At 42.0% G+C, this 22052-nt stretch overlaps 1 protein-coding gene and 1 long non-coding RNA gene across 13 annotated transcripts in view; one reads left to right on the forward strand and one right to left on the reverse strand.

Moving 5' to 3' along the window:
- Window positions 1–10557, forward strand: part of LOC124084366 (uncharacterized) — a 148158-nt gene extending 137601 nt beyond the window's left edge. Inside the window, exons 2-3 of the long non-coding RNA XR_006849099.2 lie at window positions 9925–10078; window positions 10417–10557. This is a non-coding gene — a long non-coding RNA (uncharacterized LOC124084366). The remainder of the gene's footprint in view (window positions 1–9924; window positions 10079–10416) is intronic.
- Window positions 1–22052, reverse strand: part of Tmem108 (transmembrane protein 108) — a 306456-nt gene that overhangs the window by 153228 nt on the left and 131176 nt on the right. The window lies entirely within an intron of this gene.

A 22052-nucleotide genomic window follows, 5' to 3' on the forward strand; every position in this document is an offset into this window, starting at 1 on the left:
AAGGAAGGAAGGAAGGAAGGAAGGAAGGAAGGAAGGAAGGAAGGAAATGCAAATGACCAGCCAATATTAAATGCATAGCAAAACTACAAGATACCATCTAGTTAGAATGTCTATTACCAAAACAATAATAATGAAATTAATGAAATCCGTAAGGATGTGGAGAAAAAGGAACTATTATATACCATTGGTGGTAACGTGAATTAGTACAGTCATTATGGAGAAGAGTAAGGAGATTTTTTTAATCAAGTAAAAATATATCTATCTTAAGCTCCAACTATTCCACTTCTTGGTATCTAGCCAAAGTTAATGAAATCAGCATATCAAAGACAACTCAGGCACCTATGTTTATTGAACCACTATTGATAATAGCTAAGATATGGAATCAGTCTAGGTTCCCATCATGAGACAGGTGGATAAAGTAAACTGTGGTAATATACACAGTGGGGTATTATGTAGTCATAAAAAAGAAGGACAATTTGTCATTTGCAGTAAAACGAATGGAACTAGAGGACATTAAGTTAAGTGAAATAAGCCAGACATGGAAAGACAAATACTTCATGTCCTCATGTGGAAGCTAAAAAAAAAAAATGTCGATTTGAAAGTAGAATAGCAATTCCTACAGATTTTTGAAGAGTGTGGGAGGGGAGGGGTGGAAAAAGGGAGGCTGGGTTTGATAAGCACATACTATATGCATGTTTGGAAATATTACACTGAAACCCATAAATATGTACAATTAATATGTTTTAATAAAAAAGGTTTATAGCAATAAATGCCTACATCATAAATGGAGAATGCTCTCAAATAAATAACCTAACACTATACCTTAAGGAACTAGAAAAAGAGCAAACAACGTTAGCATAAGGAAGGAAATAACAAAGATCAGAAAAAATAAATGAAGAGAATAGAAAAGTAACAGGAAAAGTCAATGAAACTAAAGGTTTTTTTAAAAAGATAAATAAGACTGACAAAACTTTATCTATCCTAAGAAAAAAGGAAAACTCAAATAAAATGGGAAATGAAAGAGGGGACATTACACCTGTTAACAGAAATACAGAGGATCCTAAGACTACTATGAACAATTACACACAAATAAGTTGGATAGAAATGGATACATTTCTAGACACACACAATCTAGACATGTGTCAAGACCAAATCATAAAGAAGCAGAAAATATGAACAGACCAGTAACGAATGAGGGCATTGAATCCGAAATAAAAACTCCCCTATCAAAGAAATGTCCAGGCCTGGACCTGACGGCTTCATCTTTAAGTTCTACTCTGTTGTAGGCAGCTTTTTTGCTGCTGTGACTAAAGGACCCAATCAGCACAATTGTAGGGGAGGAAAAGTTTATTTGAGGGCTCATGGCTTCAGAGGTCTTGGTCCATACAAGGCTGGCTCCATGCCTCAGGGCTCAAGGGGAGGCTGAACATCAAGGCAGGAGAATGTGGCCAGGGAAGCAGCTCACATCATGATCAGGAAGCAGAGAAAGAGGACCGCTCACCAGATAAAAATATATGCCCAAAGGCTTGCCCCAGGGACCCACCTCCTCCAGCCACACCTACCACCTCAGTTACCACCCAGTTAATCCCCATCAGGCAACTAATTCACTGATTGGGTTAAGACTCTTATAACCCAATCATTTCTCCTCTACCTTCTTGCATTGTCTCACACGAGTCTCTTGGTGACACAGAAAACATGTAAGCCATAATGTACTGCAAACATTTAATGAGGAACGAATACCAATCCTAGTCAAACTCTTCCCAAAAGCTAAAGAAAAGGGAAAATTTCCAAACTAATTTTATGATACTCAAGGCAGACTAGGATACCAAAGGAAGAGAAAATTACCGGCCTACATCCCTGATAAACAGAGATGTAAAAATCCTCAACAAAATACATGCAAACCACATTCAATAGCATATTAAAAGGATCATTTGCCAAGATTGAGGGGGATTTATCTAAGACACAAGGATGCACCGATGTAGGCGAACCTATAAACCTAACTGCACTCCACAGAATGAAGACAACCCTTGCAAGAAGTCAGTTATACAATGGGATACCTTAAAGAATAGAGGTCAAATACAACAAGCCTACAGCTACCTTCATACTAAATGTTGAAAGCATTTTCTCCAAGATCAGGAACAAGGGTGCCCACTCTCAACACATCCACTTGATACAGTATTGGAAGCCCCATCAGAGCAATCAGGCAAGAGAGAGAAACACAATGTGTGCACATTGCAAAGAAGGAAGGTAACTGACTCTGTCTACAGATGCACTGTCTTATGTACAGAAAACCTTAAGACCTCATGAAAATGCTATCACACTGATAAATGAAATCAGTAAAGTTGTAATTTTTTAAAACAAAGATTCAGTAGCCTTTCTGCATACTAACAGCAAACTCTCCAAAATAGAAATAGAGAGGGAAAAAAATCCCATTCACTGTTAAAAAAAAAAAGGTGGGGGGGGGGACTTTCAATAGTTTTTTATGAACATGCAAAGTGGCAAAAATTTTAGCCACCCTGAGGCCACACCCCCAGAAGAAGATTAACAAGGCAGCGCTCTGCCTCCTCTAGCAGTTCTCATATTGTATACAAGTGCCCTGTCCATGGTTATTTATGGCCATATCCTTTCCATTTTTTGCTGGTTTTCTATTAAAAATGGCTCCTGAGCGTAGTTCTGAGGCGCTCTCCGGTTTCCTAAGCACAGACGGTTGTGGGATGCTTTATAGAGAAAAATCCCCCGAGACCAATGGGAGAGCTCAGGTGAAACTGGAATGGCTCTGCATCTCCCCAGGACAAGGGAAGAGCTGGCCACGCTGGTGGCCAATGTGCTGTATAGAGAGGCTGTAGAAAATAACGAGGGAGATGGGAGAGCTGATGGACATGTAAACCTTGGATCTAGCTTCTGAAAGGGCAGAGGATAGGACTGAAGTGACCAATGTCACGGAAGTCTGGAGAGGCACATTCTCCTCTGTGTTACGTGTGAGCACAAGGACACCAGGATGTCAAGGTCAAACTGACCTTGACAAATCTATGTGCCCTTGAGCTAGTTCTTGATGTTTCTGATCCTTGGATTTATTTTTCTTTCTTTCTTCTTTTTTTTTTCTTCATAGAAGGGATAAATATGGTACTTTGGATAGGCTTGCTGCAAAGACTCAGACAAAGCATGTAATGCACTTGGCCGAGTGCCTGGCCCCAGTAAGCCAGTAAGTGCTCAGTGCAAGTTAGCAAGTGTCACCCGACAGGAGTTGACAGACCAGGCCACACCTCAGTTCTCCTGAGTCAGAAATGAACCAAGGGTTTTCAGACTATTCTCCAAGTATCCCCTTTTATTCAATCTAGTATCTTATTTAAATCGGATTTATAAATTCCTTTTTGGGATACAAACTGAATGTTATTCATAATCTTATTTGTGTTTTACACCTCTGTGTTCTTTGAAAAGGACCTGATGTAGCTTACAGGTAGATAAAACTTATGCAATAGAATTATCATATGTCAACGCACAATTAATACATTCAGAAAGGGTGATTCAAAATTATGTGGAGAAAGGATAACTTAATTTCACCCTAGAGTGGAATGGAACAATACACTTCCCTTGGGGGTTCCTAAAAATAAAGATAAAAAGAACAGTATCAGGGACTGTGGCTGGGGCTCAATGGTAGAGCGCTTGCCTTGCATGCATGAGGCACTGGGTTGGATCCTCAGCACCACATACAAATAAATAAAGATAGTGTGTCTCTCTACAACTAAAAAAAAATTATTATTAAAGAAAAGGACAGTATGATTTATTTCTGGCTGTATAAATAGAAGTGCATTTTAATTTTGTTCATAAATACAAACTTCTGACACTAATATCTAAGAAAAGATCGTTAGATCTTTTGATAATCAATAGTATTCTCAGCAGCAGTTGTATAGAATATACAAAAAAAAAAAAAAGAACATGAACAGAATGTTCTCTTGTGGCTGCTTCTTATCTTCCCACAGTAGAAGCTAGGGTTGCTGTGTTACATTATAATTCAGGGAAGGCATCTCAATGAGTTTCACAGGCGCCAAGGTAGGGGTAGGGTAGATAGAAAAGACAGGCTTCTGGCTTAGTAGCTTGGCTGTGTGTCCTTAAGAAAGTCACCTCATTTCTCTGAGCCACAACTTTCTCATCTATAAATAGGACTAATGCTTAAATTAGAGGATTTCTTAGAGAATTAAATGAATTAAAGTGCCTATTGTATACCTGGTACATTGTATGTTTCTTTCTTTTTCCTGAGCTAATGGTGTATGCTGCTTTTGGTTATTTGAGGACAGAACTGGGAAAATGGAAGGAAAATATATTCTTCGAGGATGGAACCCAGGGGCACTTTACAACTGAGCTAACATCCATGGCCCTTTTTACTTTTTTGAGACAGAATCTTGCTCAGTGGCCCAGGTTGACCTCAAACTTGAGATCCTTCTGCCTCAGCCTCCCCAGTCACTGGGATTGCAGGCATACACCACCCACCCTGCCAGGCTCACCTTAAAGGCAAGAAAATACCTCCAACAGAGTTCTTTTCCTCTTGTTCCCTTCATGTTTCCTTATTGGAAAAATGGAAGATCAAAGAGAAGGTTGTCGGATCCATTGAGATGTTGAATTGCAAACAGAAGGGCAAAAACTGTTCTGTCTCCTGCTAAGGAAAAATCCTACAAAAGGGAATCAATCAATGTGAATTCTGCTGAAGGACTGAGAATTGGCTGTCTATTTGCATTTGCTGGGAGAGAGAGAGCTTTGTGTCCACAACCAGTGGAACCAGCAATGGTGTAAAAATAATTCCAGGCGTTTGAGGCTTATTAGAATGACATAGGCCTCCTTCTTCCGGAATTAAAGTGTATTAGGACCATTTATCTCATTTGAGGAGACAGGAAGGTGCTCGTGGGAGGTGAAGAATATGTATCACACTTCCTCTCTTATGGTTTTGGTGTTAAAGACTGAATATTGAGGTCAGGGAATTAAATGCTATTGTGGAGATGTCAGATACTAAAGGAGCACGTTGTATCATTTTGACTGCAGTACTTATGAAAGAGATATATTCTTGTCCACAGAAAATGCGTTCCTTTTTTCTTTTTCTTTTCACAGGGCTTGAGAAATAACTTCAGAAACGGAATCTTGGGACCTAAAAACACATGTATTTCCTTTGAGCGGTAGGCACATGTCCTGAGAGATGTGTTGATGTTTTTACAGGGGGGTGAGGCCATAGGAAATGGGCAAGACTCTTACCAGAATGCTGTACATGTGAGAGGAACATGTAAATCCAGGAAGCCTGCTCTGAAGAGGCAGTGCCTTTTAATATGTGCAGTTATTGACAATATCACAGTCATTGATCAATTTTAATCTGACCTTTAACCTTAAACCCCTTTCTTTTATGTTCCCCTTCCTCAGTGCCTCTCATCCTACCTGAAGGACTCCTTAATTCTTGAGTTACTAGGAAGATAGTTTTCACTTGTGATTCTGTTTTAATCTTTGAAACTTTATAATTAGACTCAAATGGTCCTGTAAGGAAGGTGGTCTGTTGAACATATAGCTGGGCTAAAAATTATAACTAAGTGGAAAAAAAATGGGTAAGAGTGATGTGGGCCATCAGATACAGCTATTCCCTGGGAGTATGGAGTAAGCACAAGTTAGATTCTGCAGAAACGCTCAATCTCATGAAGTTCATGACATTTCATGCATTTCTGATGAGCCTCATTTTTCTGCCTTGCTCCAGGAGCATGGAAAAAAAGTTATATATTTGGCCTCATCTGTGAAGAACTTAAGTAGCTTTAAATGATCATGTTGATTAGTCTACCTTGTTTTGATAACTGGAAGGGCTAGAACCATCTAGAAGCCCGAAGACTGATGGTACCCAAAGCTAGTTGATGGTCAAAATCTATTTTAAAAAATAGATTCCTAGGTCTTTTCCTCAGGAATTCTACTTCCCAGGTTTGGGGATGAGGCAATTTTAAAAGACTCCCCAGACTGCTATAATGATGAGCCAGGTTTGGAAACCAAGAACCTAATGAAGACCATTAGAACACAGGAGGAATATGCCAAGGCCCATGTCATGCCCGCCTTGGGATCAAGGAAAGCAATCCCAGGGGAAGTTCCCAGGTGATTTTGCTGTGCAGCCTGGTGGAGCACCAGCCTCCGAGGGAATCAGAGCCACAGGGAGGCCAGGCCCACTCATTCTCTCTCCTGAAAGTGGCAGTTTCACGAGAGAAGTAGGATGAGAAATGAAACCACATTTGCAAGTTATATTCAAAACAGAAAAGGAGGGAGTCAGTGTTTCTTAAATATTTAGATCCACGGCCTGTCATGCAGTTCCAGTTTTAAGCAACGCCAGTTTAAAACTCCTTGGTGGTTTCTCACCTAGTCTCTGACTTTGATAAACCTCTCACTGTTTCGATTTCCTGACTCATAGGGATGTCTGCAAGAGTGAGGTGATAATGACTGAAACGGGGAGGAGATGAGGTTCAGGGGAGTGAAGAGGGTGTGGGAAGCTGGAGCAGGCTTGCAGACTGACAGCCAGGCACGAAGCTGAAACCACTCTGCTCCAAATCGCTCGTTCTGAAGGGCCACGGAGCACTCCATTCCCCCAAAACTGCACCACGGGAGAAAGAGACTGAGGCTGCATATTCTGACTGGGACCGTGGGGCAGGGGGACAGCTCTACTGAAGGCATCCCCCTCCCCGCCAGGGACCAGAGCCAAGTATGCAGAGAGAAGCAGGGCGGGAAACTACAGGGGTAAGCCAGGAGACCAATGGCTTTGAAAAATACAGTGACAACCACCAGTAGCAGGGGCTGGGTCTGAGGGGGAAAAAAAACGGAGACATGACCCTTGTCCTCAAAGAGTTTATGGTTTAGCAGGGAAGAGAATATTTTGTCAAAAATCACTCTACTGCCAGCTTTGCTCCTGCTACCTGTGTTAGACAACTAATATTGGAACTTATGAAAACTAGAAAATATGCCAACCTTCAGAAGAGTCAGTATTCCTATTTGTAAAACAGGTACAAAGCACATGCTGCAAGGCTGTTTAAAAAAAATTTTATATATATATATATATATATATATAAAATTATATTAAATATATTTATATATTATATAACATATGTTTATATATTATTTAGCATATTATATATATATATTAGTTGTTGATGGACCTTTATTTTATTCATTTATTTATACATGGTGCTGAGAATCAAACCCAGGACCTCACTCATGTGAGGCAAGTGCTGTACCACTGAGCCACAGTCCTAGCCCTGCAAGGTTGTTTTGAGACTTAAACAATACAACACATCCACGAAGAGTCTGGAAGGCAGTGGAGGTATAATGAACAGGTTGTGTCCCTTTCTGAGGAAGGAAGGATGGTGTTTTAGTCAGCTTTTCATTGCTGTGACTAAAAGACCCGACAAGAACAACCTAGAGGATAAAAAGTTCATTGGCTCATGGTTTCACAGGTTCAGTCCATGGTTGGCTGACTCCACACCTCTGGGCCCGAGGTAAGGCAGAATATCATGGCAGAAGGGAGTGATGGAGTTCATGACAGCCAGGAAGCAGAGTTCCACTCACCAGGGACAAAATATAAACCCCAAAGTCACAGCCCCGGCGAATTTCCTCCTCCAGCCACACCGCACCATCCAGTTACCAGCAGTTAATCCTCATCAGTGGCTTCATCAACCAAGGCCAAAGCTCTCACAACCTAATTATTTCACCTCTGAACATTGTTGCATTGTTTTGCACATGAGCTTTTGTGGATACCTCATATCTAAACCATAACAGAAGGTATTTTCTAGAGAGTGGTAGGACACCGTTTTTGAAGGAGGCTGAATTTGAGCTAAGGTTTAGAAATTAATAGAGATAGATAGATATTGAGCCACATGTTGGGGTGCATGCCTGTAATCCCAGCATCTTGGGAGGCTGAGGCAGGAGGATTGCAACTTCAAGGACATCCTCAGTAATTAGTGAGGCCTTAAGTAATTTTGTGAGACCCTGTTTCAAAAAAAAAAAAAAAAAAAAAAAAAAAAAAGGCTGAGGATACAGATCAGTGCTAAATTGCCCCTGGGTTAAATCCCCAGTATACCCACCCCCTCTCACAGCAAAAAAAGGATTTTGACAGGTAGAGATAGAAAAGTGTACAAAGCACAGAGGTAGGTCAGTAAGGCAAGAGTGTGAGTACATTAAATAACAGAAGATGTACTGCTGGCTGCTATAACATCCCTCAATGGTTCCATTCTGGATATAAGGGGACTGTCTCTCCAGCTCTTGAGAGAGTTGGGCTAAAGTTCTCATCTGCTGGGGGAGCAGGGTATGTGCAGGAGAGGGCAAGACCAGTAGAGAAGCAGCAGGAAGCTAAGGATGGAGGCTGAATCCCTAAAACTCAATCTTCTCAGATCAATATAACAAAGCAAACACCTGCTAACCATGAGATTGCTGTAGAGAGTATCCCAGAAACCCCAACCAGCTTCAGGACACAGAATCCCCATGATGATTACACAGCATTACACAGCCACCACTAGGTGGTGCCAAACCCAAGTTCAGACCTGGATAGATCAGACAGGTGCAGCTGGATCCTGAGACCTCCAGACTGGCTGGCTGTGTCAGCTGGCTCTCAGGAACTTCACAACAGTGTAATCACATGGCTTATAACAGTGGCTCTCAAAAGTGTGGTCCTCATACCATTAGCAGCACCCTGTACCTGCTAGAAATGCAGATTCTCAGGCCCTACCTGGACCCACTGAGCCAGAAACCCTGGGGGCAGGGCCCAGTAATCCGTGCTTCAACAAGCTCTCCAGGATGCATGCTAAAGTTGAGAACCCCTGCCTGATGCACGTGAACGTCTGGACTCCATTTCTAATGGTATGGCAGGGTTTCATCAAACCACTGTCTTTGGACAAATCAGTCCCATCTTTAAGGGCCAATAAAATGAGAAAAGAGGTAGTTGGAAAAGAATGAGCTATCATCAAGGTCCCTGCAGACGTAACATACTATATTTTGTCAGTTCACTAATAGGGGAGATGTTTACAATTTTCCTGTTCAAATGGATTGGTGTTGTTGGCCTTCATGGCTCTTGTTGAAAGCGTTCAGTGTGGTGTATCTGAATTCTAATGGCTAATTTAGAAACACCATACCTACCCATGATTCAGCTTCCCAAGCTAGTAATATTGATGCCGTATAAGTAATCCCAATGGAACAGGGGTCAAAACACAGGTTTTGTAGGAATAAACCCAACAAGAGTGCCTGCAATGTATTTCTTGTCTCTGTCATGGTAACACAACCAGAACAAGATCTTCCATCAAATTGAAATTCTAAACACAGGCAGCCAGAATTGATTTAAATGATTAAATCCTAGAACAACAACTTTCAAATAAACCTCTCATCCAGAACCTACTTAAAAGACTTAATAATGACAGTCAATACTTAAAGGTAAATCAAATATGTAAGCCATCTCTGCTTTGCAAATCAGCAGTCTAAAACTTGGAGATATACAAGCTGGGGGAAAAAATGAGCTATGCCTCAAGAAATCAGACTCAGGATGGACGATGAAGTTAAAAAATAATCAGCCATCTGTTTGCCGTGCTGCCCCTCCTTCAGCCACTGATACACATTGACATGTAGCTGCAGCTTTGCAAATTAGAATGCAGGCAGAAGTCTTGTCTGCCTTGATTCCTGGGGTATCCCTAGTCCTTAAAGTAGGGTCGGGCACACAGTCGGTGTTTGGTATACTGGTTAAATAAATGAATGATCCTACAACATTGATGTAGGTGGTGCTGTGCAGCAGAACTTTTGGGATGGTGGAACTGTTCTATAAGTTGTGCTATCTACTATAGCAGCTACATGCGACAGATGGCTATTGAGCACTTAAAAACGTGGCTAGTTTAATGGAGGAACTAAACTTTAAATTTTAAATAATTTAACTTTAAACAGCTCCATGTGGCTAGTGATTACCATATTGAACAGGATGGTTAGCAGAGGATGGGGGAAAACGTGTGTGTGGAAGGGGAAACAAGAACATAAAACAGTGATGTGCTTGGAATGCCGAAAACGTTACCTATGACTCCTGACCCAGGAAGTGATTCAGGTAAGAGCACATGGGCTGGGCAAGGCCTCCTAGGCTCTGGGTTCTTTGCATTTTCCCCTTCAACCTGCTAAAGGCTGTGGCAGTAGCTGCTGAGATGAAGAGACTTGAGTTTCCAATTCCAGGAGGAGAGACTGCATTCCTCTCTTCATGGACACCAGGACCAGTGGGAGAGGGACTGATGGACAGCCAGCCAGGGACAAGTGCCCACAGAATCCAATGCAGTGAAGAGCTTCTCTCTCTCGGCTGAGCTTGCTTTCTGGGTCATTCAACTGTTTCCATTCATTCAAATATTTCCTAATGCTAACGCCAGCCCCTGCTTTCTTATTTTCCTTTCCTAGGGGGCACTAAATCAAAGACTGACCCTCGGGATGGAGTTACGCCTTGGCGTTCCTAGGCTGGCCACCGAAGAGAGGAAATCTTCAGAGGAAAGGGCTGCCTTGCAAAAATGAGATGATTAAATGAGAGACATTTGATCTTAATTATTTTTAAAAAAGACGTGCCTTTTCTTTTCTACCCAGACTAGTGAAGATTGCTGGTCACGTACGTGGTATAAGGCCTCAAATGAAGGCTTAATATTATGCACTGCTTTGACATCTGATAAATTCCGGAAAGCCTCAAATGGCCTAATCACAAGTTCCCTTCCTTACTGTGCTTCATGGATAAGGTCCCCTCCGTCAAACAGTCCTTATCACAGGGAGCAGTCAGTGGAATTATTCATACAAGTATCATGTCCTCCCAAGGGAACCAGGAACACCCATCCCCTCTTGATAGTATAAAACCTGAGTGCTCATGCCACCCCCAAGTATGACCCCCACGAGTCCTTCATGGTGCACAGAACCCTCATCCCTGAGCTATGAGTAAATGTGAAGAGTGGACTCCCGTTGGCCTCATCTATCCAGTGTCAGGCGAAGTGCATTTGGCCCTCCCCATAGATGCCCTAACCCCAGGGTGGCCACGGCTCCCTCACCAGCAAGGCACACTGGAAATGATTCAAACAGGTTATAGATGTTTTTATTAAATCTTCATGAGTAATTCATCAGTTTCTGGTGGGTTAGATATCATTTATTGATATTTAGGATGGTTCCTCTCCTTCTGAGTTCTCCCCTGCACTTCAGGGGCATGAAGCCTAGAAACTGCTTTGTGGAGAGTCCCTTGCCATCAGGATTCCCATTGGATTCCACATCAGAAACACCCGCGTGACATGCAAGATAAACCATCATTCTCTAGTAGCAGCTGAGGGACCGTGGTGGGCAAGAGATGGAGGGTTTTGCCAGAGGATCCTAAGTATCCCCCAGAGAACCACCCATGGGGCTGCAGGCTGTTCCTCTATGACTTGTTCATGTTCGAGTTTCTCAAATTTGCCTTAGCAGATAACTCTGTGTCCTGGCTCCTGCCTCTTGGCTTCACCTCTGATTTCAGCCATGACCACACAGTTCTGTAATACACTTCAGCTCACATCATGCTGGCAGTATCCCTGCTGAAGTTCAGGTGCAACTGCTCATTTCCATTCTCTGTTCTAGGTTCCTCCAACACTGCAGATGCCACGGGAATTAGTTGAGCCCACATACCTGTGTGCAGCTTGGAAAGGCTGAGCTCATATTCCTGAGGTGAGGACCATTCTTGGGAGCTAACATAAAAACCCTCCAACCTTTCACACTTTGGGGAGACCATTCTGGAAGATACCTGTATGCTTCTCATTAGAGTCTGAGAGAATCGAGTTTCTACTTCCCCAGTGCAGCCTCTGGAACATGAGATCATGTTGGCATTCCTCTTCCCCTCACTCTCTTACTGTTGTTCCTTGGGATCATCTTTCAGTTAAGCTCTCAGCTCATAAGTCCTGACCGCAGACCCTGCTTTGGGAGGATCCAAGCTACGACAGTGGCCTTCCTGACCTTCCCTTGCCCCACCTTCCAAAGGTTATGTAAACTTTTAATTCACTAGGCATGGTAGCAATGCCTGTAATCCCAGTGATTGGGGAGGCTAAGGGAGAAGGATTGAAAGTTCAAGGACAGCCTGGGCAACTTAGCAAGACCCTGTCTCAAAATAAAATAGAAAGAGTTGGGGATGTAGCTCAAGTGACATAGAGTACCCCTGAGTTCAATCCCCAGGACTTCGAACAAGAACAAAAATACCTTTAATCCCCTGTATGAAAATGTTTCCCGAATGGATGGAACGAGAGATCATCATGCTGAGTGAAATAAGCCAGACACAGAAAGTCAAGGGCTGTATGTTTTCTCTCATATGTGGTAACAAGGTGGTGGAGGGGAGGGGTGGTGCTGGTGGTGGTTCATGATAATAACAGAAGGAAAACAAGCCCAATAATAGAGGAGCAGAAGATGGGGATGGATGTGTGAAATCAAAATGTGTTATGTGATGTATGAATATATCACAGTGAACCCCAATATTATGTATAACTATAATATAGCAATAAAAATTAATAAGAGTTTTCCATTCTTCGTATCTGGAGTGGCTTCTGTTTCCTGACCAAATTATAATTAATATGGTTATGTAACCTTCTGTGTTAGATCATTCTGTTATCTATGGATACACATATGCCTTCATTATTTTATTTTTGTTATTGATTACTGTGGAAGACATTATTAGTTTTACCAATAGCCATTCTCTCAATTTCCTTTTACTAACAAAATCCAATTTTGGTTACCCTGGAAAAGCCGCTGACCCAAATCTTAACCTCCCCGTCTCCCCTGCAGTTAGGGGAAACACTATTCTGCTAAAGAGATATAAAGGGAAGTCCATCTGAGATTTCTGGGTCAGTCTTTCTTATCAACCCCTTGTCCTTTTCTCTTTCCACCTGGAACAAAGGGATGCGTTTGCCTTGTAGCGGCACCCCCTCCTCCACAGAAAATCTTAATTAAGCTTCTCCAGAGACCCTCACCATAACTGTTCATAGACTCTCAGCAAAATTTCTGCAAACAAATTTTCAGGCGGGGGATATGCCAGCAGAAGCAGAGTGTGATAAGAAAGACTAACCCAAAGGCCTTTGCATTTCAAAGTTAGTTAGGTCCTTGAAAGCCAGCTGGTGGGGAAAGGAGGAGGAAAACTCTCTTTCCCAAGCACTGATTTTTCACAGACGGCTTCCTTGGGGGTTATTTTTGTAAAACCTGGCCTGAGTTGGGAGCCAAGAAGAATGAGAAAATACCTCCTGCTATGTGGACTTCTGCAGATTGTGAACCTCTGAGCCCCTCCCCCTATACACTGGGTCTAAAGTTCTAAAACTTCCTGAACTCCGTGTTCAGGGGGATTGATGGATCGTAGTGAAAGCTCTTTTCCCTCTGAACCTGGCTGCAGCCAATAAACCTACTTCCTGCTACATCCTTGGTATCCACCCTTGTCTGTCCCACAACAGTACCACAGGGGAACAGTAGGACCAAAGTCACTAAAGGAGTCTGGGATGTTGGTGGCACCATGGAACTGCCTCAGCAGTCTGGAATGTTGGTCTCTCTCTCTTTTTTTTTTTTTTGTTACGTTAGAAGGATCAATATCCATTTTGTTAAGCTGTTACAGTGGTATCTCTCACACTCCTAACTGCAACTCCCTACCTGATACACTGCATTCATATTTTAACTTTCGAAATTATTTCCTTTAACTAAATTCCCAGAAGGAAATCACCACATCGAATGAGGTATAAACATATGCAAATCTGGGATGTATATTCTGAATTACTTTCCAAAGGAAACACATCAATCTATATGGCCACATCATCCTTAGAAACTGTATATTCTGGAAAGGGACCTTGTAGGTATTTTCTAATTTAATTATCTTGCTACTTGGTTTCCATTTTGATTAGTAATCTGAGATACTGCTGGGAGTTTCCAAGCTCAGAGGCTACATGGTGATAAAAACCTCTGTGGGAGCCCTCCTAAAAGCAGTGTTATCTTCTTCCAAAATAATTCTCTTGCTGCCCCAATTAGACAACAGTGATCAGCAAGACAGAGCAATGAGAAGATGAGAAACTGTAGAAGATGACCAGGAGACCAGTGTGGCCAAAGACATCCCAACAGCTTAGGAACCACTGTATATTCAAAAGATAGAGAGCAAAACTAGGAGATCTTGGATCATGTCTAGTCTCTCTCTTAAGGCTGGGAGGTTGTACATTTGTCACTTAAATTCTGTGAGCCTCAGTTTGTTTACCTTGAAAAATGAGAACGGCATCATTCTGTATTAGATTAAATAACACACGTGGACATAACTTATAAATTATAAGGAAGTTTAAATATAATTGGTTGTCTGTTCTTATAATGATTGCTTTTATTATTCTGAATAGGATTAAAATGTTTAGGGTATGATTGGAACAAGTTTCTTCCTTCCATATTTAAGATCAGGCATAATTTTCATAATTGATTGCTATTTAATTATTTGTCATCTTTGACACACACAGGCAACTGCACAGGTACATATACATAGATTGCTCATGCCTTGAGGTCGGTGTACACAGTAACTCCTATGGCACATATGAAGGGGCCTTTGTCATTAATTTTTTTGTATTCTTATGGTCTTGGCTATATTAAATAGGATTAAAGGAGTTGCAATTTCATCATGAGATTGAGTTTATAAGCAGGAAGGAGATTCCAAAGGCTTGAAGATAAGAAAGCTGCTCCATATGAGGAAGAAAGTCGGTCTCACCCATGTTCTGTCTCACACATATTCAGGCAGCTTTCCGGCCTATAGAGATGGGGGAATTTGGGAAAAAAGTGAATGAACTTCCCTGATGACTGGAAAATAAAATCGTGGAATTGCACAAGAGAAAAACATCATGAGGTTTTTCTTGCTTTTTTGATACTTTTCAGTTTGGACATTCAGAAAGTTGATTTTTAAAAAAAAAAGAAGCAGAAAAAGCAACTTTACTTCTTTCTCACTGTTGAGTTTGAGATGAGTCAACTCACTAAGGAAGAGAGATGCTTAATTATTACCTGAACATTATTATTGATGAATCCAGAAAACGGCCCCCAGCAAAAGTGGCATAAATACACTACAGGATTTCGAGGGGGAGTGTGCAGGGCAATGACTTATGTTACTAATTCATGGGAAAAGAGGTGAGGCTGCATTAAGTAGGGGTTGGTGTGAGTTAAGAATTAACGCTCCTGCCATTCCTAAGCATTTGCATTTCATTTAGCCTGATAGTTAAATATTTTATCAATATGACTGATTCCAACTAATGGTTGAATATTTTATCAATATGACTGATTCCAACTAATGTTTATATTTAACACATTTGAAAATAAACTCAATTTTTATACAAGAGCTTGGTAATGTGAAGAAACATGCCTCTCTCTTTATTCCCACTGATCTGAGAAATCAACCTGAAGGTACCTCTAAGGCCTCCCTCTCTTCTGGTGCCATGTTGTGCCTGCAGCAAATGCCGGTTGACATTTATTGTGCAGTGACTGTCTGCCCAGTGACATTCCAGATGGGACTGTTTTATTGCTGGCTTCACATCAGACTCATAAAGTAGGCATTGGTGGCCTTGCTTTTTTTTTTTCTCTCTTTTTTTTGGGGGGGAGGGCTCAGAACTTTCAGTTATTCAAGGTCATAAAGCTAGCTGGTGGCAGGCAGAGCCATGATTCCGACTCAGGACTTCGATAGCTCAGCTCACTGTCCTTCTATCAAAACATGCTGCTCCTCTCTGAATAAAATCATGCAGAACTGCCTAAAAACCAGCCTTGAAAACTCACACCTACTAAGTGTCCGTATCGTCCATAAGCACACAGGCTTCTTATAAGCTCATTTCACTTTTGGAATGAGCTCTGAAGACCTGTTTCTTTAGGGTCTCTAAAAGTAACCAAAAGGATCACCTTTTTTTCCTCTGATTTTTCTTACAGATTTCTTTCTTTTTTTTTAAGTTTAAGGGCAAGAACAACAGTCCAAAAGCCTTTTTATCTTTGATTTAAAGACAAAAATTTACCTCTTCTTTCGCGACCCCTGCTGGAGATGAATTCATACATTTTCGCTTCCCTTTGTCATTAAAAAAAAAAAGAGTGCTGTTATAGTCAGTTTTTTTTCACTGCTATGATGAAAAGACCTGACAAGAACAATTTTAGAGGAGGAAAAGTTTATATGGGGTGGGGGCGGGGCTCATGATTTCAGAGGTCTCAGTTCCTAGATGGCTGACTCCATTCCTCAGGTCATCGTGGTGGAGGAGTGGTGGAGGAAAGCTGCTTAGGACATGACCACCAAGAAGCAAAGAGAGAGCTCCACTCAACAAAGACAAAACATAAACCCCAAACGCACACCCTCAGGGACCCACCTCCTCCAGCCACACCCTACCTGTCTACAGTTACCACCCAGTTAATCCCCATCAGGGGATTAATCCACTGGTTAGGTCAAGACTCATAACCCAATCATTTCGACTCTAAGCTTTCTTGCATTGTCCCTCACATGAACTTTTGGAGGGCACCTGATAGCTAACCACAAAAGTATTGCAAAGCAATGCCCAAATCTTTTCTAGAACCTTCTCTCCTAGTTCAGGAATGCTCTATGTGTGAGAACAAGTGACACTTCAGGAATGGATTCCTGAGGAAGACTTCTCACTGATTTTCTACCTTTATTGAAGTCAATGACTTATTCCTCTGAAATCTCTCTTTCTCAAACACACAAAAATTCCTTTTCAAGAATCCAGTCAGGTTTCCTTTTGCCTAATACACCACATTTCCCAGCTCGTTTTTGTTGCTTTCCAACACATTCTTCTTCCTTAGCAAGCTGGTATCCTTCCCTGCTTCCTCCCATATGCCCTGACGTTTAAGCCTCTCACCACTAATTTCCACTTGGTACACATCCCTGACAGGGACTGTCCTCTTTCCTTTATTCTGGCAATTCAAACACAGAGCCATCCCTTGGTTTGCATGGGGGATTGGTTCTAGGACACCTCCGGGATACCAAAATCCACAGATGCTCAAGTTCCTTATATAAAATTGCGTACTGTTTGCATATAACCTATGCATATCCTCTAGCACACTAGAAATTCTCTCTAGATTATATGTAATATTAATACAATGTAATGCTATCTAAATAGCCACAATACCATTTTGTTTAGTGAAAAATGACAAGAAAACAGTCGGTTCATGTTCAATACAGATGCAATCTTCTTAAATCCAATATTTTCCACCCACAGTTGAATGAATCTCCCAACGTGGAACCCGTGGATACAGAGAGCCATCTGTATTTCCTTTAATACTTCCTTCCACTAAATCAATTTCTACTGTAATTTCTCCTTAACCAACACTCCTCAACAGTCACATGTATATTCTTCACATACCTAAAACACCTAGGGTCAAATGGGGCTTCAATGAACATCTATTTAAATTCTCATTACAATGCAACACTTAAAAATGCCCCCTCCCTGCCAAAAAAGGGATTCATCCCACTAGGAAAGACAGGGTTACAATTAACTTTTTTACAAGGTGTATATATGTTTATCTCTTAGGCTTCTCCTAATCACCCAAACCAACTTGCATCCCCTTGAGGCTAAATCCCCTCTGATGAGAATATACACGTACAACATGGAGAGCAAAAATTATTTCCCTGTCTTGCCATATGACAGAGAGTGGAGGTGAATCCACAGGGATGTTTTAAAACCTATGTAAGCTTTGTCATAAAGGGCAACGTCATTGTCCATGGAAGGCTCATTCCTACCTGTGGACATAAAAGGGGACTCTAGCGTGGTGTATTCCACTTTCCTAATTCCTTTCTCTTCTCTCCTTCTGAGTTTATGATCTTATCTCTTTCTGGGCTATCTCTTGGATAGTCTTTCCTGCCCATCCAGGCTTCCCCCCTTTTCCTCCTATATACTTCCTCCCTAGTCAGTCCCTCCAAACTCTCACATTCTAGTTACGCCTCTGACTGTGGACTCCTTCCAGAGCTTCCCATTTGCCTGCTGAATAACTGCTCATAGTCATCCTTCCTTCTCAAACCTCAAACTCAAAGCCGTCAAAATAAGCTGATACACTAATTTTCTTACCTACTTCAAATGCATCCTTGAGCTTTATGTTTTTTTGTAATGGACTTGTCCTCTCAGTGACCCATGCTGAAACCCTTCCCCTGTGTGCATTACCAGGGTCTCACACGTCCTTCCTTGGCTGCTGTAATAGCCTTATCACTCCTCCTCTCATGCTCAAGCACTGGTCCTTTAATCTGTTAGAACCTGTGCAGCCGTGGCCAGGGGACATGCCTGGATCTCAGCAAAATGACCATCTGGAAAGTGGAAGAAGCTGGGGCAGACGGGTAGGGGTCGGGGCTGGGAAACTCATCTGATTAGAGAGACTGGTGGTGAGAGGCTGGGTCCCTCCAGCATGTTGCCCCATGGACACACAGACACACTCAGGCAGGCTGGGTGCATCAGCAATCAGGTTTTGAAGAACAGAGTGGCAGCAGCCTAATTCACCCACCGGTTCACTCACAGCAGGGCCCGAGTCTAGCAGTGGACAGTTGTAATGATCACCTGCTGATTTCCTGCTTTCCACCTCTTAGTTTCTAAAAATCAAGTCTGATCCCTACACCAGCACACCTGCAATTCTTCAGGGGCTCCCCACTGGGCATTGACAGGGGTATGAGTCTCCACCTGCTAGAGGCAGGAAGTCAGGAAGGAAACTGTAATAACCCCTGTGCCATTAACAGAAGGGAATTTTCTTTCCCTTCACCACAAAGCTGGCAGAGATCCAGACAGAGGTGACATCATCAGCCTCGCTCTCAGGGTAAAATGACATCAAGCAGAGCTGTGACCCATGCTTTTTGGCATGCAGCAAGAGTGACATACACTTGAGTGACTGTCATCGACTGCTGTCTTACGGCTGGTTGTTTCCACGGTGCTCATCAGCCTACCCCCAAAAAACATGTTCTAAAAACATTTCTGTTTCCTGCTAAAGTAGGTGAAAGTTTTCTCATTAAATAAAGATAATTTATAGTGGGAGAGAAAACTTTGGTGAATGTAAAACCCAGTTATTAACGCACTGTGGGGTCCTGTACTTTGTGAAATCTGAGTCCCTTCTTTGATTTTTACTTCCCCTCACCAACCTTAAAACAACCATCTCTACACGGTTGTCTTGCTTATAGAACCTCCCATTCCAATCCGTGAGTTCTACTCACAATGGTACTTCACAAAAGTATATGCTGTCACTTTCTCCAATTAATTATAAATGAAAAATGACTTAATGTTTTTAAGCAAGAATAAAAAAGAACCAGATTGTCACTTTCAGGGCTCCATTTTTTTTTTCCTTTGAAAAAACTACTGTTTAATTCAAATACCAGCTCCTGAAACAACTTTGATGGAATCATAACATTTCTGGCACCGACCGTCACAGAATGTGTGAGCTCTTAGTTTAGAGCTTCATATAGAAGTGACTGTCTCTAATGACACCCAGCAGAAGCCAGTGTGCCTCTTTGTTCACCAGAGGCAGGAAGAAAAGCCACATGAGTCTCTGAGTGCTTCAAGAAGCTAGAGCAGTACCCAGCACAGATTACGTGACCTGCAAATGTCATGTCTCCCCCAGTGCCAGACCCTGCCTTGCATCTCTACAGAAGAAGGACAGCCAATCAAACACGCTGTCATTTTAAGCTCTTAAAATAGAGATGGCAAATGATTTCTCTACATCCCTGTTTATAGAGGAGCTGAGTTTTCTAGAGCACAGTGATCAGGTAGGTATCCTTTATGGGATGGGCCCACTGTCTTAAGAGGGTTCATCGAAGAAGAAGGTCATTGACTTAGCATGAAAAGAAGACAGTAACATCAAACAGAGATTGACTTAATTAGCTCCTCCCTCCATCCCCCATTTCTGGGGGCCTGGCAATATTCAGAGAAGTTCAACAAATGAAATTTCTTATCCTTCTTACCCTTGAGACACCTCTGGAATAAAAATAAGGTCATTTTCTTGGTAGGAAAACGATATCTTGCATGATCTAAGCATTGTTTCTTGCCCTGGTATAAATAAAAGCTGGGTTGACATATTAAAGACCTAAAGGCCTTGACTTGGACACAAGCCCTTTGGCCCAGATGTTCTAACAAAACCCCATGATCAAAAGTCATCCCCACGTTCACAACATTGCAATCCTTAAGACTAGAGAAAAAAGACAATTTCCCTTTCCTGTGATGGCAAGTTAAAAGTTGAGATCTCTGTTGCCATGGGGATGAAATTCCTCTAGCAGTGCTGGCCTTTTCCTGGCAGAGGAAGTCAGTACTGTAATCAATAAGAAAGGAATGCTTCATTTTCTGTATCTCTTTTGGGGTATAGGATTGCAAGAAAACCACAGAGCACCATGTTTGATGGGCCCCCATTGTATAGAATTTGCCCTGTGAAATGCTTGCATACCCAATAAGAATGCCAGTCTACCCCTTCACCACACTGTACTGGAAGGTCTGCTAAACGTTTAAGTTCACAAGTCAAAACATTTCGTGCATGTAAAATGGCCCTCAGCTCCTATCAGTTCCTTGTTAATATGTTGGTTTTTTTCTTTTCCTTTTTTGCATCTTTCATGAGTCTTTCATCTATCTAAATGTCTTCTTAATCAAGAACCAACTTGAGTAGAGAATTCCTCACATCCTGAGTTTTGGCATAAGTTCATAAGACGTAAATGAATCTCTTTAGAACACTGCACATCCAATTTGCGTCAGGGAAGTTTCTGTTACTAGACGTCTTGGTGACATTTGATTCCACGTTCATTATGCTGAAATCTCTCTGGCTTTTTTTTTTTTTTTCTGATCATCTGGTCATTTTCTGGTCATCTCAAAGCCTAGAATTCTTTCCCCTTTCCTACAGAGAAACTTTGATAGAGAGTTCAAATCCTTCAAAGCTTTCCCCAGGGTGGGTGATAATGAATGGATAATTCCCCCTCTCACGTCTCCTATGTATACATTAAACAGTCGGCATCCCTCCCCTGAAGAACTGGACTTAAATATATAGTATTTATACATATTTACCTTGGACAGCAGAGAAGATCCCCTCCATACGGAAAGGTCATCTCCTTCTGGAGAATAGCGCAAGGAATAAAATCGGAACAGATGGGTGTGTGCCTAGATCCACCAAATTACATGTCTTAGCGACATCATGGGAAGCTTTCCCTGGGATCAGGACCGCACACCCCCTTGCTGTGGGGTACCAAGAAAAAAGATGCCAAGGCGAAGTCAATGCTGCATGTTCTCTGGACTCGGGTCTCTCTTCTCCAGGTCACAGACCTAAACCACATTTCTAAAGCTGCCCTGCAGTTGTGGGGAGTGGGATACATCTGAGCTTTAGTCAGTGGCCTGGAAACCCTACCCACCCTCTCCTTCACCATTATCTGTCATCTTTCCCTACTGGGTAGGTACAGAGAACCCCACAGAGGAGCACTGAGTTTTAGAAGATGGAGGGTCTACATAAAAGATAAATTCTGGGTCCCTAAATGACTATATGGTACAGGACTCCTCTGCAGCTCACCTTCTGCCGAGCTGCAGCAGGCCATGGCATGAAGAGTAAGCATATTTTTATCATGTCAAGCCATTGAGATTTTTGGCTTTTAGTTAAAGCAACTGGCTTTACCTACCCCATCTAAAACAGGAAGCTAAATGGCTCCTGAAACACCATTCCTTCTGGGAGGTCAGTTCACCAGTATGCTCAACTAATCCTGCCTAATTCATGTTGGGATTTTGAAGTAACCCTTGGTAGATGGACAGTGTTTATTGGTCCTCTGGTTTTGAGGACAGGAAGAAATATTTTTCTTTGAACTGGGGATTAAATTCAGGGGTACACGACCACTGAGCCATATCCCAGCCCTATTTTTTTTTTTTTTTTGTATTTTATTTAGAGAGTTGTTTAGCACCTCACTGTTGCTGAGGCTGGCTTTGAACCCGCGATCCTCCTGCCTCAGCCTCCTGAGTAGCTGGGATTACAGGTGTGTACCACCGGACCCGGCAGGAAGTAATATCCTTATTAGTATAAATGTGGAATGTGCAGCCAAAAGCACAAAGAAAAGTCTATCCCATCCACTT

This window comes from Marmota monax, unplaced genomic scaffold (genome assembly GCF_021218885.2).
Source record: "Marmota monax isolate L192 unplaced genomic scaffold, Marmota_monax_Labrador192_F-V1.1 WCK01_AAM20220418_F8-fsc00022, whole genome shotgun sequence".
In the NCBI taxonomy this organism is placed as follows: Eukaryota; Metazoa; Chordata; class Mammalia; order Rodentia; family Sciuridae; genus Marmota; species Marmota monax.